The sequence below is a fragment of the Heliangelus exortis genome, chromosome 20 (genome assembly GCF_036169615.1).
Source record: "Heliangelus exortis chromosome 20, bHelExo1.hap1, whole genome shotgun sequence".
Taxonomy (NCBI): domain Eukaryota; kingdom Metazoa; phylum Chordata; class Aves; order Apodiformes; family Trochilidae; genus Heliangelus; species Heliangelus exortis.
The window spans coordinates 2,726,445-2,742,556 of NC_092441.1; the positions used below are offsets into that span (position 1 = coordinate 2,726,445).

Here is a 16,112-nt window from a genome sequence, read left to right on the forward strand (position 1 = left end):
AGCCCCAAAGCCATGACTTCAGAGGCTGTGTTACCTGGTGTGGTCTTGTTTCTGGACCTTTTGTTGCTGTTTCTGGAGCTCCTGCTTGGCTGGCAGGCTGGAAACAAACATAACAGAACCTGGAACCCAAACCCCATCCAAAACCAAGCAGGGATGAAGCGAGCTCAGAGACCTTTGAGCTCGAGCATCCCAGCAGAGCTGTTGCAAGGCTACAGAGTCAGGCACTGCCTCATCCACAGGTGCTTTCACCTTGACCCTGGCTGTTCTGAGGCTCCAGTATGAGAGCAACACTTTGTGATCCTCCCCTGACTCACCAGTCCTGTGACATCCTGGCAGGACAGAGGACTTGGCTGCCTCTCTCCTGCTGGCGGGGCTGGGAGGCTCTTGGAAGGCTCCGTTACAGCAGGGAGTGTCCAACCTCCCTCACGGATGCTTTGGGGATGGCTGGGATGGGCAGGGATGGATTCCAGAGCAGTGCTGGGTTCCTCTGGCTCGGGCCCTGTGGATGGTTCAGGGGACAATTCAGGATTCTGTCAAGGACCTCCAAAAGAACCTCGGTCCCTTGGCTTTGAGGGCATCACGTGCTTTCTGCTCACTGCCTTCCTTCACTCCTTTTTATTTTGGTTGGAATACGAGCTCAGGGTGAGCCTTGCATGTGTTACTTTTAGTTAAACCACCCCAAATTTGCAGAAAACCTTACAGAGGCGTGAGCTGATCTTGTGAGTCATGCTCATTGCCACGAATCCTGGATGACATCTGGTAAAGCTCTGGAATGGGACAGATTCTCCAAGTAGCTGTCTGGAGTCAGGCAAATCCTGTTACAGGGTGGCACGTAGGCTGATGAGCAAAGGTCCTGCAGAAAGTAGTCTTGATAATCACCATTTCTTAGGGGACTAATCCTAAGTGGCTTTGCTCCCTGCCACTGCTTGCAGTAATAACAGCAGGTGCCTCTGCAGAAATCCTTTTTCCAGCACCTTCTTCATGTCTCTGCGTTCCAAGGGAGAAGTTGAAAGTCTTTCTGATAAGGATACAGAAAAAAAAAAAACAACCCACACATCAATTTTTAAAAACTCTTTTTCTCTTGAATTGTCAACTGCTTGTGATTTTTTTTTCTTTTTTTCAGCCATTAAAAAATGTAATTTTGTCATTCCGTGCATTTTCAGTCCTGCAAATTGTAGGAGAAGGCAGTTCCACTGGAAGCCTGGAAGGAAGGAGAGATGTTTGCTTAATTCATGCTTAACTTGCAGTCATCTTGGCCCTCTCCTTGCCTCACTGCAGTGCCTTTCATCACTGGAGGAACAACCTGGTTGTGCCTTTCCCATTGCTCCTTCCTCCCTTCCCTTCATGGCCAGCTGCAGTTTTTACCTGATCCAACCAAAATCTGGTCCCTGCCCCAAGCTGGTGGGATGCAGGGAGATGATTAGAGCCTGATGAGCATGGTCACCACTCTAAATGGTCTGTTCTGGTGCTTACTGGGAAGGTACTGGTGACATCTGTGCTGTAAGGTTGGCTGGGACCTTTCTACCCCTCAGGGCTCCTTGGAGCAGCCATCCACAGGCAATTGCTCCATTGATTTCAGGGGATATCAGATGAGATATTTGGCTCCCCAGGGCAGGATTATCAGCTTGGGATATCTAAGGTGAGGTCTCAGCTCCACTTAAAGGCTACAGATAAGGGCCTGGGTTTTTAGAGGGGTGAGTTCAGGTATCCTGAGTCACTGCAAAATCACCTGGTTAATTTAGGCACCCAAAAAACCTCATCCTCAGGTGTGTTTACACACAGCCTCAGGTATGTTGAAAAACACAAACTTCAGGTCTCTGAGCCTGTCTACAAAAAGCTCTTTATGTAAAGCAAAGTGTAAATCTTCACCACACCCCAGGGAAATCACTGCACAGAGTGGAACCAGCACTGCCACCATTCCTGACCCACATCACCCCCAGCAGAGTCCAAATCTCCTCATGCTTCTGAGTGTGATGGGAGAGGATTTGGGCAAGGAAAGCTCTGTAAAGGTTCTGATGATTTTCATAGAGTTACAGGAATTTCATAGTCTGATTTAGAATGTGTCACCTTGGAAAAGTCCTGGAAAGTGCCTTGGAAAAGAGGCTGGTGAAGATCTCCGAGCTGTTGTTGCTCTTCCTCATCCCTCTATCATCCCAACACCTTGGTCTTTATTTTCTAGGTCATCCAGTCAGGGCTTTCTCTTCTGTGAAAATGCTCAGGTCATTTGTTAGTGACAAGAGGAGACAGATCTTTTGGTGATGTAAATCACTGTCACTTCAAAGCTTCCATGGAGCAATCCTTACTTAGACCTACAGATATCAGCTCCTCCTGTTTTGCTTTTATCTGTGTCAAAGTTCTTTTCCTTTTTTTTTTTTTTTTTTTTTCTGAAAGGTGGGATTTTGTTGCAAATTCCTATAATTAAGCCACCTCATTCCTATGGCAACAGACGCTATCCAAATAAATAAAAAATAAATATCCCAACAAGGTTTAATTCTGGCAAAGCTGTGCTAAAAACCTTTCCATCATTCCTCGTTAGGAAGGCAGCAAAACGTGCTGAACAGAACATCTTATCAAAATTAGCAAAAACATTCAACTTCCCCCAAAACCCTTTCTTTTGAAAAGTTGTTCTGAGCAAGTTTCTAAAAATCTCAGAAGTATTAAATCCTCATTAATATAAGCTCAATGTATTTAGGGTGTCAAAAATGTGGTTTATAAAAGCCAAAAGCAGAGTTGCACAAGTTGCCTCATTATCAATAATCTAGCATCGTCCCTTTTATGTGTCATTTCTTTACACAATATACTATCATTTATGACTTTTAGCAAATACATCATGGCAAAGGATTACTCTCATCAGAGGCAGGCTTTGAAAAGGATATGCTAATTTCTAGAGAGCAAGAAAACATCAAAACAGTGCCAGCAAATAGCCAAGGGACTTTCATGTCTTAATATCCTTCAGAAGTGCTTTATCTCCTAGTGCAACGTGTATCATAGTATAAACAGGAAATGAAACAGCCAAGGCATCAAAGAACCACCAGTGCATGGCTGTAATTTTAGATCAGGTTTAATAAAGGTTATCTGCAGCAGGCTAATCAAACAAAAGGGTGTATGTTTTAAAGCACCATTTGATAATTTTCATTTAAGGCTCCCGATCAAAGAGATCCTAACAATGTCTTACTGACTCCAGATAGATCCCTTTGCCTCCCTTTTCAAAGTAGCTTCGTTTATTGCTGGTAAAACTGGTTTTGATGTTCTAATTTTTTAGGTGGAGGAGAGATCAGAAACCACTCTGCTTTCCTGTGCACCTCCATTTGAAAAGCAAGAGGAAGAGAGCTGAGAGGGAAATGAGCAAATGCACCAAAGGTCTGGAAGATCTCAAGGTACCTTCTGCAAACTTGTGGTGCCCAGGCAGGGCTTCCCATCCCAATTATGGTACAAGGAGAGGAGACACCTGGCTGAGATCAGGCCAGGCCATTGATCAGTTAATGAGAAGGTGAAATACACTGGGAGAGGGGAAAAAGGAGTAGCTTGGGCTTGGCTTGGTGCTGAAGCAAGGCAGAAGCCAGACTGACTTCTCCTGACACTTCTCAGCAGTGGCCACCAGGAGTAGCTCCACTGGCACCATTGGTACATGAGTGAGAAAGAGAAAAAGCTGCAAGTTGAGTGTCCTAACCCCCAGGACAAATCCTGCAGATCTTTTCCTCCTTGTTTTCTGATGGATTTTTTGATTCCAGTTCCTTTAAAAAAAAAAAAAAAAAAAAAAAAAGGATAATTCGATGATTTCTGAAAGTAGAATAATCCAAATAGGAGAGACTGAGAGAAGCTATCCCCCTATAGCAAGGGAGAGCACTTTCTCAGGATGCCAGTGCAGTTCCCTGTGCTCCTGGCTTGTTCATTATTCTGTCTGGGAAGCAAGGAGGGAGCTGAGAAATGTCTCCAAGGAAGAGCTTTATCACAATTGTTATGTTCCTGGTAAAACTGCACTAAACATAGTTCAAATATTTCGTCCAAGCTTTCAGCACCACTCAAGCCCAGAGATGTTTCTGACAGATGTGCACACAAAGATGATTTTTCCCATTCAACAGGAATTCTTGCCTTGAAAATCCAGACATAAATACTCTTGGCTGGGGGCGGGTGATGGGGGAGGCACAGTGGGATGGCTCCTGGAAGCAGCAGGAAAAGCCTCCAACTGTCCCAGCCACCAGGTCCAGGCAGGTTTGAGTCTTTTGAGGAGAAATCTGAGCTCTCTGGGACCCAAACCATGTCTGTGGGAAGGGGCTGGCAGAGCAGGGTGGACTCTGTGTCCACTTTGCTTTGAGAGAGGTTTTGTGATTTGTGTGTTTGTAAAGCTCATTGTTAGTTTTCTTGTCCAAAAACCCAAAGCACTACAGGGGGTGTTTCTAAAGAAAAAGACAAATAAATAAAAAATTCACCCTTGGGTGCCCTTAATACAGTTGGTAAGAAATGTGCTGATTCCCAAACGTTCTCCTTCCCACACCCTTCACAAAATGTTAGTTTTATACATATACATGGGTATGTAGTTCCTGCTGATGCTCTCTTAAATATTTCAAAGTATACTCATGAACCAATACACTTTTATCACAGGATTGTAGGAGCACAAGACCTTGGTTGTACTCATACAGCCTCACTTTGCTCCTTTTTCTTTTCAAGTGAATTTTAGATTACCAAAGAATTGCTGATAGTCACAAAAATCTAATTATTGGCCACGGAAACTCAACCATAAGTAATCTCCCCCAGACCAGTCCCATGAAATATTCATGCTTCAGGACCACTGCTCTTTGCAGAGGGTTTGCTTCTGGTAACTTCTTTGGGAGCAGCAAAATGGTGATTCCTGGTTTGAGAAAGGAAAATGCTGCCAAAAGGGCCTGGCAGAATAATCTGCTGAAAAAACAAAACCCAAACAGAAACAACCAACTGGGCCTGGATTATTAAAACACCTACAGCAAGTGTTAGGCTCCCATCACAAGCAGCAGAGAGCAGAGCCCAGCAGCAGCCCCCTGGTCCCATATTGATCCCCCACCTCCTTGCAGCTGCCCCTGGTCCCTCCCTGCATGGGATGAAGCAGCTCTGGAGCAGGCACCGATCAATAGAGACTCAGGGTTGGTAATGACCAAATGTCAGGGACTTTTTAGCAGCTTTTTTGAACTAATATTGGTCCTTCCTAATCCCTTTATCAAAGGATACCATGAAAAACACCATGACAGTGGCTACGAGTCACCAACCTTTTGCAGATTCATAGACTTGAAGCCAGAAGAACCCATTCAATAACTTTTTTTTTTTTTTTTCCTGCTGATCTTTATTTCATGGGCTGTTAGGTTCCATCCGTATCAAGTCCAATAAGTGGTGTCTGTCTGAGGTACAACTTGTGCTTGGCAAAAGCATCACTTCAAAGCAGGAGACTGGTCTTGAGTGGAGAAGACATTGGAGCCAGGAGCTTCACCACCCCTTGGCAGTTCAGCTCAGTGGTTATGACAATTTATTTCTGGGCACTCTTCTGCCCAAGGAAGTTAACTCAGGGCAAGGGAATGTGTGTGAATAAAGACAAAAATCTCCCTCTATTTAACCATCTGCAGACACAACCATAGGCACAGTAGTCATTCAAAAATACCCTACAATGCCTGCTGTATCTATAGGCTCTGTTTTGGCTGCCTCAGGTTTCATCTTTTCATTCTTCCCATGGTGCTCCCCTCCTAACCAATGACCCAGATGTTTTACTCTGCTTCCTGCAGCTCCATCTTCTACTTAGTACCAGTCCCCAGGGTCATGGTGATTTTTTTTTTTTTTGTCATCTCCAAACATTTCTTGACTGTTCTGCACTGGCCAGACCAGAGAGTGGCAGAAATCCTGAGGAACTGGGACATTTTTTGAGGTTCCCACCTTACTTCCCTACCCATCTTCACTCACTGAGCTTGGGGGGTTCTGCATCACCACCAGGAGACTCCTGGTTGTGGATTTATGTGTCTGCAAAGTGTCACCAGTGGGCAAGGTTGGGACTTCTACCATGCCTGGAAATGTTATTTATCAAGTGGTACTGAGCTGTGCCTGCTGGGTGCTCAGGTTGGGGATGTCCAGCACAAGGTACAAACCAGAGCAAAAAACTTTGCTCAGGATTTTCCAGATTTCAGGAAAATGTGGACACTAGCTGGCAGGTGGCAAGGAAAATATACAAGGTGCAAAACATGCCTGAGCTCAGCAAACAGTGTGCCTAAGTCCCCAAATTATCCAGGACACTCTCCATAATCTTTATGGGAGAAAATTAAGTCTTCAAAGCGAGAAGGAATTTAAACTATCCCTGGTTCAAAGAAAATTGTCACATGCTGACAAACATGAAGAATGATAATATTTTCCTAAAGCCCCAGTAAATCGTTGTGTGGTTTCCCTGCATTTCCTTTCCCATTGCTGCTCAGACATCCACGTTCACACTGGGAGGTGAAGGAGTAAAAACTCCCCACTGAAAAGAGAAGAAGAAAATAGTTTGAATTTGATAGAATGCCCTGGGATATGGTTGTGACTCAGTCTCCTGTGCAGGCTGCTGCTGCTGTGGAGCATTTACTGAGTACCAGAACATCCCAGCCAAAACAGAAGCTGTCAAAAGTCTTGTCAATCTGTCATATTAACAACTGTAATTAAAAGCATTAAGCAAATTCACTCAGAGCCTCTCTGGGAGGGTGTTGGAACCTGCGTTTACCTCTGTGTTAGAGTAATTGCTACAATTACTACTCCAGGTTATTAAATGACTTCATGTGCTCAGGGAACAGCAAGGCAGAGGAGAAGGACCTAAGAGAGGACTTCTGGTGGCATGGTTTGAAAATACAACAAGCAAAGGAAGGAGGGGGATGAGGGGGTGATGAGGAAGGAGGGGAATGAGGAGGTGATGAGGAAGGAGCTCACCCTGCTGGAGGGGATGAAGGCAGATCTGCCACACAGGTCAGGCAGAAAATTAAACTTTCATCCCTCCCACTCCAGAACTCTTTTACCCCAAGCAGCTTCAGGATGAAGCAAGTTTCTGAATGGCTTTATGAAGCAGAACAGCAAGAGGAGACCCATCTGTTGCCAGACAGCTCCATCCCATCACTCCAGCCTCTTGTCCATCACTCGTGACATCAGGGCACAGGCACTTTTGAGGACAGATTTTTGACATTTGTTTATTAATTGTCAAGCAGAGATGTCTAAAGCAGAGCACATGATGCAACCTCCCCTTCAAACCCCCCTCCTCACATCTCCTGCAGGAGGCTGGAGCTAACTCAACATTCACAGCTTGATCACAGATGTGGGAAATGGATCCAGACCTAAAAACTTAGGGTTGGAGCAGCAGTGGTGTGAGAGTGGAGTTTGTCTCTGTGTCCCAGGATGAGGGCTGAGCCCATCAGCAAGGAAGGCTTTGCCTCCATACAATCTCACCCTCATCCCAATCAATTATTAGTTCAGATCTTTTTGCCTGTGGCCTCAGAGTTCTTCCCAAGTGCTGGAAAAACCCAAGTCTGGATTTTCATTTGGGGCCAAATTCCCATTCCCATCTAACCAGCTATTTGTGGACACATGCAGCATCTGACAGCAGCTAATGGGGATCAGGAGGGTAACATTCAGTTGTAAAAGTAACAGTAACAGAGTAATAAGGATGGGAGAGCTCTGACCCAGCAGTGCCTCTCTCCCATAGCTGCAGAGAGAGACAGTAAATCAGGAAAGTCAGTTCCCATTAGACAGTTTTGCCCTGAAGGAGCTTAACAACTTTGGGAGTGCAGACGACATTAAACAGATGAAGAACAAAAATGGCTCAAATATGATTATAATACATATATGGAGCTGTCAAAGCCCCCTTTCAACCTGCACCATATGAAAATAACCTCATCAAAAGAAACAAACATTGAGGGCTGAGGTTAATTGTAAAAAAAAACCAAACCTCTAAATAAAATAATAACAGGGCCCAAAATATTGTTATTAGTGTGAGCCAGCAGCTTGCTCTGAGCTTTACAGAACAAAAAGTTTGCTCTAGAACTTGCAAACTTTGCCATAAACCAGACAGATCCTCACTATCTGCTGGAGCAAACTGGCTGTGGTTTAATATGCACCAGGATTTCTGTCACTGCTGAGCCCCAGCTCATCCCTCAGGCAAAGGGGCCACATCCAGACCCAACATCAGAACCCCCTCCACCTTCTTCTGGAGCAAAACCCCTCATCTGCCCAGCTCCTTGAAACTAAAAAATTCAAGGTGAAGCTGAGCTTTATCCCTCCATCCCCACCCTGCCCAGAAAGCTGGGCATGAGGTTGGATGGGGATGTGTTGAATCTTTATCAAAAAGCTTAAAAACCATGTGATGACTGCCAGGAATTTTTTTCATGTTTGTGCAGAGATCCTGGGAGAAGATTTGTGGCCCTTTGCAACCACCTCATGTGTGGGATTTACCATTCCCCTGGTGTGAACGTGAAGCTGGGGGAGACTCGGAAGTTCTGGCAGAGTTTTGCTTTCAAGGTTGGGTTTATTTAAGTGACTCAAAGGGGTGCTGAGCAGCCTGGATTGGAGCCAAAGAAAATGTTGATGCAAGTTCTGCAAAGTAAAGTTACCCCCTCCGGGAGCCATGTGCCATTTAATTGTTTTCTATTTTATTTCTTGCAACGTCCCCCAATTTATCAGTGTGACAAGCAACGTGGATCATGTGGCAGCACAGAAGGATTTCTGATTTTTTTTTCCTCAAGGCTGGAAAAATCTCCCTTCTTTTGGCTCTCCCTTGCCAAATGCCTCCTTTTTAAGAAGCCATGTAGTAAAATTTAAAAGGGAAACACGTTAGCTATTCCATAGGTGACTCCAAAACTTCATCCTGAAGGTTCACTTGGGCATTGCCTTAACTTCCCAGCCCTCAGTTAAAGACATCTTACAGCCTACCTTGATCCAGGTCACCTCCTTAAATCTTTTCTTCCCACAGTTCTTTTAGAAAGACCTGGGACTGATGGGGTTAATCACAGAGTTATCCCCTCTCTTTTATTTATTTATTTTAATACCAAAATCTGGCTTCTTATCAGTAGTTAATTGATACCTTAGAAAATCTCTTCTTAAATCTCTTCTTCCCACAGTTTTTTCAGAAAGACCTGGGACTGATGGGGTTATTCACAGAGTTATCACCTCTCTTGTATTTATTTATTTCTAATACCTAAATCTGGCTCCTCATCACCAGTTAATTGATACCTTAGCACTAAGCTGCCAATCTGTGGGGGTTGTCCATAGGATTCTAAAGCTAAGAAGACAATGAGCTGACACCAGGGGATGCAGGGAGCCCAAAACAATGGAATTTAATGTAATTAAAGAGCTGCACGATGGCCACCACTGCATCATCTCCCCTCTACCAAAGAGCATCTCCTGGAAGCAGCTCAGTTTCTGGCTCTGACAGTATTTGTGGCATTCTAGGATGGAATTCCTCTCCCCTGATGAGGAGCAAGCACTGTGTCTACTTCCTTTCAGCACTTTTAGCCAGGAATGGGCTCTAGGATTAAGCTGGCACTGGATGTCCCAGTCAGATTTTTGGGATGTGGTCAGAGGGAGGTGAGGAACGTGGGGGGGATGTTAAAGAGGGGAGGAAAAAGCTTCTGGGAAGTGAAAAAAAAAATAAAAAAATCAAGCTCAGTTTTCATCCAGGCTGCTTACCAGAAAATGGAAGAACCACCCAGCAGAGTAGCACCAGGACAACTCCTCTTCCCACCTTGCTCCAAGCACAGCAGCAGAAAAAACAGAGGCAAAACCAGTTTTCCTACAAACCTTTTCATACTAATCAAGCTTTCCCAACTGGGGGCAGCTGGGGTTTTATGCTAACACCTCAGGAGGAGGAGGAGGGGGCAGAAATGCTGCTCTCAGCTGTATGTGGGTTTGTTAATGAAGGAAAATGCTCCCAGCTGGGCAGGGAGGGTGCAAAGTGCTGCTGGGGCTGCCCTGGGACTCTGGCACCCGAGATGGCTGCTGTGGCAGCTCTGCAGGGATTTCTGGAAGGTAAGATCTTAAATTTGTTCTCTCCTTTAATGAACTTTGGTGCTCTGAGGTGGAGAGGGAGTTGTGCTTTTGAAGTAATCCTCATCTTTTTTGGTGTTGGAGGTGCAGGGAGTTTGTTGCTCTTCTGGATGTTGCTCCTCGTGGCTGCTGCTTTCTGTTTCCAGTGGGAGTTGATGCAAATAAATCCTCCTGGTTTGATCCACGTGGGTGACAGCAGCCCTGGAGGTTTGAAATAATGCTAAGAACAAACTTCATTAAACTTGCTGCATGTCATGTGGCTTTCATGCAAAAAAAAAAAAAAAAAAAGAAAGCCACAACAAAACCAACAACACCACTGCCAGGGTCCACAGTTTGATCTGGACTCTTCCAAACCCAGGAGGCCTATGGTGAACCCAGGTGGACTTTGGGTTTGCTTGGATTTTTTGGGGTGCATTGCCTTTTGTTTTGTGTTGTTTTGCACAAGAGCTGCATGCAGAAGGATGTGTCTTTTCCCAACCCACTGCAAGTTAAGTGCCAGCCCTTTTGAAGTTTGCATTGTAGCAAATTAATTCAAGATTTTTAGCATCTACTTGCAATGGGCTTGGGAGGGAGGAGGAGGAGCAGCCTTGGAACCACCTAAAGGAGTATTTCTTGTTGTTTGTTCAGGGACACTGAGTGTGTAACAGTAAGCAAAAAGGGTCATGTTATCTGGGTGTGAGGGATGAGGATGTATTTCAAGAGCTGTAAAGAAGCAAGCAGGGAGATGGAGTTGAGGGCCTTGGACGGAAGGGATTAAAACGTGTGGGTTTGGGAGATCAAGGACATGAATTGTTTTGAGTTTGCTCCTAAATCTGTCTATCAGTGGTATAGGAACCACAAAACTCACCTGTGGTCTGGATGAATCAGCTAAAAAGGGCTGAAAAGCATTTTGCCAACCAGGATCCTCTGTAGAGTATTTGCTTGTTCTGGAAGAGCTGGGGGGACATTTCAGAGCCATTGATGCCATCTGCAGCCTGGCAGGAATGTGTCAGAGAGTTAATTATTGTGTCCAACTCTAATTCTATCAGGCCAGAACATAAGTAGTTTGTTTGGGTACTCTTTCCTCCTCCCCTTTGCTGAAGATAAAGTAGTAAAGTTTAATGATTAAATTTCCATCTTGATCCATGTAGGTCACACACTGAACCCCAGGCAGATAGCAGAGCATTTAGCAGCCTTATCTCCCTTACAATAAAGAAAGAGCAGGAAGCTGACTCTGTTGTCTGTTCTATTTTTTAATATACGTTTATTTAAAGAAAAGCCATCTTGAAAATGGAGGAGGGGGAGGGGGGGAAGAGAATCTTCCAAACAGCAGCTTCTGTAAACAGGATGAAATCAGATAAAGAAATTACTGTAAAAATATTGCCTCATCTCCGAAGCTCAGAACTTTTTTTTTTCTTTTTTTTTCTTTTTTTTTTTTTTCTTTTGCTCTTTTTTATCTTTGAGAAAGATAATGAAAGAGGAAGCTTGAAACCACATTTCCATTGATGTTTGAATACACAACTGCTGGATTTAAGAACTGGAGGAGATCAAAGAGAATGGTTTTCATTCCGATAAAATTATAGCAGTTCTGGTATAGGGTGATGGGCTCATTTATGAACTCTACGACTCAAATAGTTGTTAAGACACCCTTTTTCCCCCCTTTCCTTTGCTAAGAACTAAATGAAAAATGCCAGGAATTCCTAAGGATTAATTAGGAGTGTGGCTAATAATGTTATAATAGATACACACTCGGGGAGTCTGTCTCTCTTTAGAATGTTCTCTGGGAGCACAAAACATCTGCACAATCCAAAGGGAAAGGGAATCTCTGCTCATTGCTACTGTATATTACAGTCCACATGACATGAAAACTTGAACAGCATTAGGTCCCAAAATTATGTATCCTGACACCCCACTACAGTGATTTAATTTTTTATTAACACATACTCTGACACTCATTACTAAGTAGAAGCTGCAAGTTAAAACCATTCCTGTGTGCAGAGCAAGCACAAGTATTTCTCACATGCTGTATTACATCCTTAAACTGGGCAATAAAAGTTATCAGGAAGAGTCTCTATAAAAGGCAGAAGTGATCCAGCTGGGATTGAAGGGGAGATCTCAGGATGTGGTCCTGTAGTATATCCATGAAAACTTCCTGTGGAAAGATCTGTTGACCCGGGTTGTGCTGTAGCTGTTGGGAGGAGGGTTTTTTTTTTTTATTTTGGGTTTTTTTGGGGGTTTGTATTTTTTTTTTATTTTTTTTTTTTTTGAGAGCTGAGGATTATATCAGGGCTTGTGTCAGCTGCAGCGTGGTAACCTCGTGTTTCCATGCCCTGAGGAGGTGAATGTGCTTTAACTCAGTTCATGCAGAAATGAATTTGTCCGTGCCCTGCTCGGTGTGGAATCCAGTTTGGTGGATATTTATCCACTTTTTCTTACACTTCAAAATTTTGAAGTTTCACAGAAATCATATTCCGTGGAGGTCACGGTATAGTAGGAAAAAATATCAACTTTCTAAACTATTTTTTTTCCCCCTGTTTGGGGGATGTTTTGGTTGGTTGGTGTATTGAAATCCGCGGTTTGGGGGTGGTTTTTTTTCTTTGTTTTGTATCTTTTTGATAACCAAATCAAGTTGGACCATTTCCTCTGCAGAGGAGAGTGCTAGAGAGTGACTTTCTGATGAGATCTCCTATTTGCCTGGAAAACTCTGTCCATAAGGGTGGGTGTTTGAGTGGTTGGGTGATGGGGAGGGAACCTCTCCCACCCAGGAACTGCAAAATCAGAATATTTGTGCTCTGTTAATGATGGCAGCACCATGAGATGATGCTTGAGACCCAGCCCAGCTCCAGTGCTGATGACCAAGTGCTTGACTTGCTCACCTCTCACTTCAGTTGTTGTTTTAATCCATGTTTTCCCTCAAAAAAAGAACCACTTCTATCTGAGCCAGACAAAAGGGTTGAGGTGCTCATCTTGGACACTTCTTGGGGTGAAGTGGTGTAAGGAGGGGGAATTTGCACCAGGACAGTTTGTTTTAGCAATGCCAACGTGGGGTTTGGTCCTGGTGTGACCTCCTTGCAGGGTTGGCACAGCCACTTGCTGTGTGATTGCTTGTAAAAAGCTTTTTTTCTGTAGTTTTTTTGAAGCAGACAGGTTTGCTCTCCATTGTTGACTTGCTGCTGGACTTGGTGACCACGAGCCTGATCCAATCTGTTGACTGAGCCCCATCTCCCCTCCTTTTTCCACTAAACTTTGTATTAAAACCTTGAGCAGAATGTGGGGTTTGTGGTCTCACTTCTGCTGAGTCACTGATCAGATGTGGCTCAGACTTCAGAGCAGCCCAGAAGTGTGTAAACCCTTACCCTGAACTATTTTATTTGGTTTCCTTTGGTGGCAAAGTGCCCCACGGGATGGCACAGAGCTGCCCAATGGAAAGGAAAACATTCCTGCAACTATAAAATACCTTGTGTTCAGGAGGGGGGGCACTGAGGACAGCTTGGGCAATTAAAATGCTGATTAACAAAGCCATGCCTAATAAAGTCATCTGTGACCAGCTGAACTCAAGTTAATGACCATGAAAGCCCTGGTTAATAACAGAAAAGTCATTAGTGTGATGGGTGATGTGCAGGAGGCAGCCAATGGAAGGTAATGAACAGCACCATTTGTTAATGTTTGACAGCTTAAACTGTCACTTGAACATTTTATCCCCGTGGTGACTGTTTGAAGTTTGTATTTTACTTTGTAGATTACTTCAAGAGCTTCTTCCTAGCTTTAACTTTCCAGTGGGACTCATCTTGTATTCGGAGCTGAGTTTTGGCTGCAAATGAGCAAAAGCATCACCAGATCTCTGTCCTGAAGGGAAGAGGGGAACTGGGGACAAATGGGGGAAAATGCACTTTGAAAGAGCAGGAAGGGGGAAAATCAGGAGAGGTTAGGATGGATTCAGAGAGCTCTGGCTGCCTTTGCCATGAAAATCTCCAGGAATCAGGAGGGGAAATGCACAAAGTCACTTTGCAAATGTAGGCAAATGTAGAAGGGGTTTGGAGCCTCCAGAGAAGTAAGGTCCTGAAACACCTTCCCAAACAGAGCCAGGCAGGAGAAACTGAGATTAGTTTAAAGCCAGAGCTTTTGAAAAGCCTGGCTGGATGTGGGACTGGTGGTGAGGGGAGGTCTAGAGCATCTTCCTCAGCACCAGGGCTCAGAGACACAGGGGTTTCCCAAGCTCTTCCATATGGCTGGGCCCAGATTTTGCTCAAATTACAGGAGAAATTAAGAAAGAAAACATCAGTGTCCAAAGAATGTGGGAAAACCCTGGTTGCTGCTTCTCCTAAAAAGCCAGCAAGGGAGCCATGTGCAGTAAATAAATAATGATGGTGTTTTGCATCTTCCATCCCAAGCACCCTTGCCATGGATCCAGCTGAAGGACTGGGTTTACTGCAGGCACCTCCTGTCACCTGGGGTTGATTTAGCTTCCTAAACAGTTTTAAAACTAGAAATACAGTGTTTGCTTCTGACTGAAGAATGCAGAGCAGTGCTTCTGGCAACCACTGAGGAAAAATACTTGTTAAGGTTATTTCAGCCATCCAGATAGTACTGACTTAGATAAATGCATAACAGTGAGTAACATCATGTCTGTTTGCTCCAGCTCCAAATGATCCATAGCTTTTCCTTTTTGCTGGGAATAAGGTTTAATCTATTCACATGCTTCAAAAAAAAAAAAAAAAAAAAAAAAAAAAAAAGAAAATGCCATTGAGGGCATAAAGTAATCAATAATTATTTTTGTCATAAGTGCCAGAGTAATGAAATATTCATCTCCAAGCACATGCAGAGGGGCATGGGCTGGTGTTTGTCACCTAGGCAGCAGTTTTGCTGAGAGAGAGTGGCAAGTGTGTTGATGTCTCTCAGAAAACATACTTTTTTTTTTTTTGCTTTTTTTGCCTTTTGGGTTGTGTTCATTCATATTAACAGTTACCTTCCCCTGGGAAGAGTTACCTGGTGCCTCAGGTCCAGCAGTAGCAGCTTAGGTCACCTCTTCCTCCCCAGTAGCTGCTGGGGTCCCTCTCCAGGTCCTGCCTTAAACCAGGCTCAGCTCCTCCAGGATCCCAAGTGCTTCTCCTCTTGCTGTCACATCACAGGAAAACAACATTTTGGTCCTTTCTGAAGTCTTTGAAGGGGTTTTGGATGAAGGGAAGACCTGATGGTTGGGGCTGGAGCTGTTGATGCCCTCCAGCAGCATCCCAGCCCCGACTCCTCTTCCTGCAGGCACTTCCACAGCTCCTCAGTCCCGTGGCCCTTCCCAAAGAGCATCCCAGGAGTGAGACCTGGCACCCAGCTCCCTTCCAAAGGCTCTGAACGAGTCCCTCAGGGGAAACAGATGCTCAGGCAGTGCTGGTGCTGGAGGAGGAGCGTGGCCAAGTCCCTGTGATCTCCTGCTGCTGGAGCTTCATCCTGAAACGCTCGTAGGGCTCCCTTGGAAGTGTGTTTGCCATGCAGATTGTCCACCTGAGGATATGGGATCCCTTTGTAGGCAGCAGTCAGTTTAATTAAGTTTCAGTGTACTTCTTTGAGGCAGGGAAATGATGTTCCCTGGGTTTTTACACCTCTGGAAACTGAGGCACAGGGAGGTGATGCTGCTGCGGGAAAGCCCGGAGGCAGATTGCAGGAGATGTGGTTCAGGGGGGGGTTTGGTTTCCTTGGGAAAGGAGAAAGAAACCTCTTAAAAAATCAGGAGGGGGAAAAATCCAAAGCCAGAAAAGCCTCAGAAAAGGGAAAATAATTTTTCGGAAAGCTGCACATTGAAGCAATTTTAAATAAAGCATTTGGAAACAAAGCACAGCAGTTAGCTTAAAATTAAAATCTTCTGGTGGGGAATAGGTCCTGCTTCAAACACTGGAGTCTTAAACGTGGGTCAGCCCGAGGTTTAAGAAGGAGCAGGAGGATTTTCAGTGCAAAATTAGAATTGCCAAAAGGGCAAAAAGCATAAACAAGAAGAGAAGGGGGGAAAGGATGCTGAGGAAAGGCTGGTGGGGAGCTGATTTTCTACATTAGACCCCTCTCCAGAGTTATGGAGATGCTGCTTTCATGGTTCCTTTCCCAAGGACTGGAAGTGGAGCAGCCCCTGGCCCTCC

General features: G+C 44.6%; 1 long non-coding RNA gene across 2 annotated transcripts; it reads right to left on the reverse strand.

Moving 5' to 3' along the window:
• Positions 1 to 596: 596 nt before the first annotated feature.
• LOC139805797 (uncharacterized) lies at positions 597 to 11,049 on the reverse strand. Of its 2 annotated transcripts, XR_011729996.1 has the most exons (5): positions 10,859 to 11,049; positions 9,655 to 10,212; positions 5,241 to 6,469; positions 2,068 to 3,734; positions 597 to 1,201 (listed from the first exon to the last, which is right to left on the reverse strand). It is a non-coding gene; the product is annotated as an uncharacterized lncRNA (long non-coding RNA). The 2 variants fall into 2 exon arrangements; XR_011729995.1 differs by having other exon boundaries at positions 2,068 to 6,469.
• Positions 11,050 to 16,112: the final 5,063 nt, after the last annotated feature.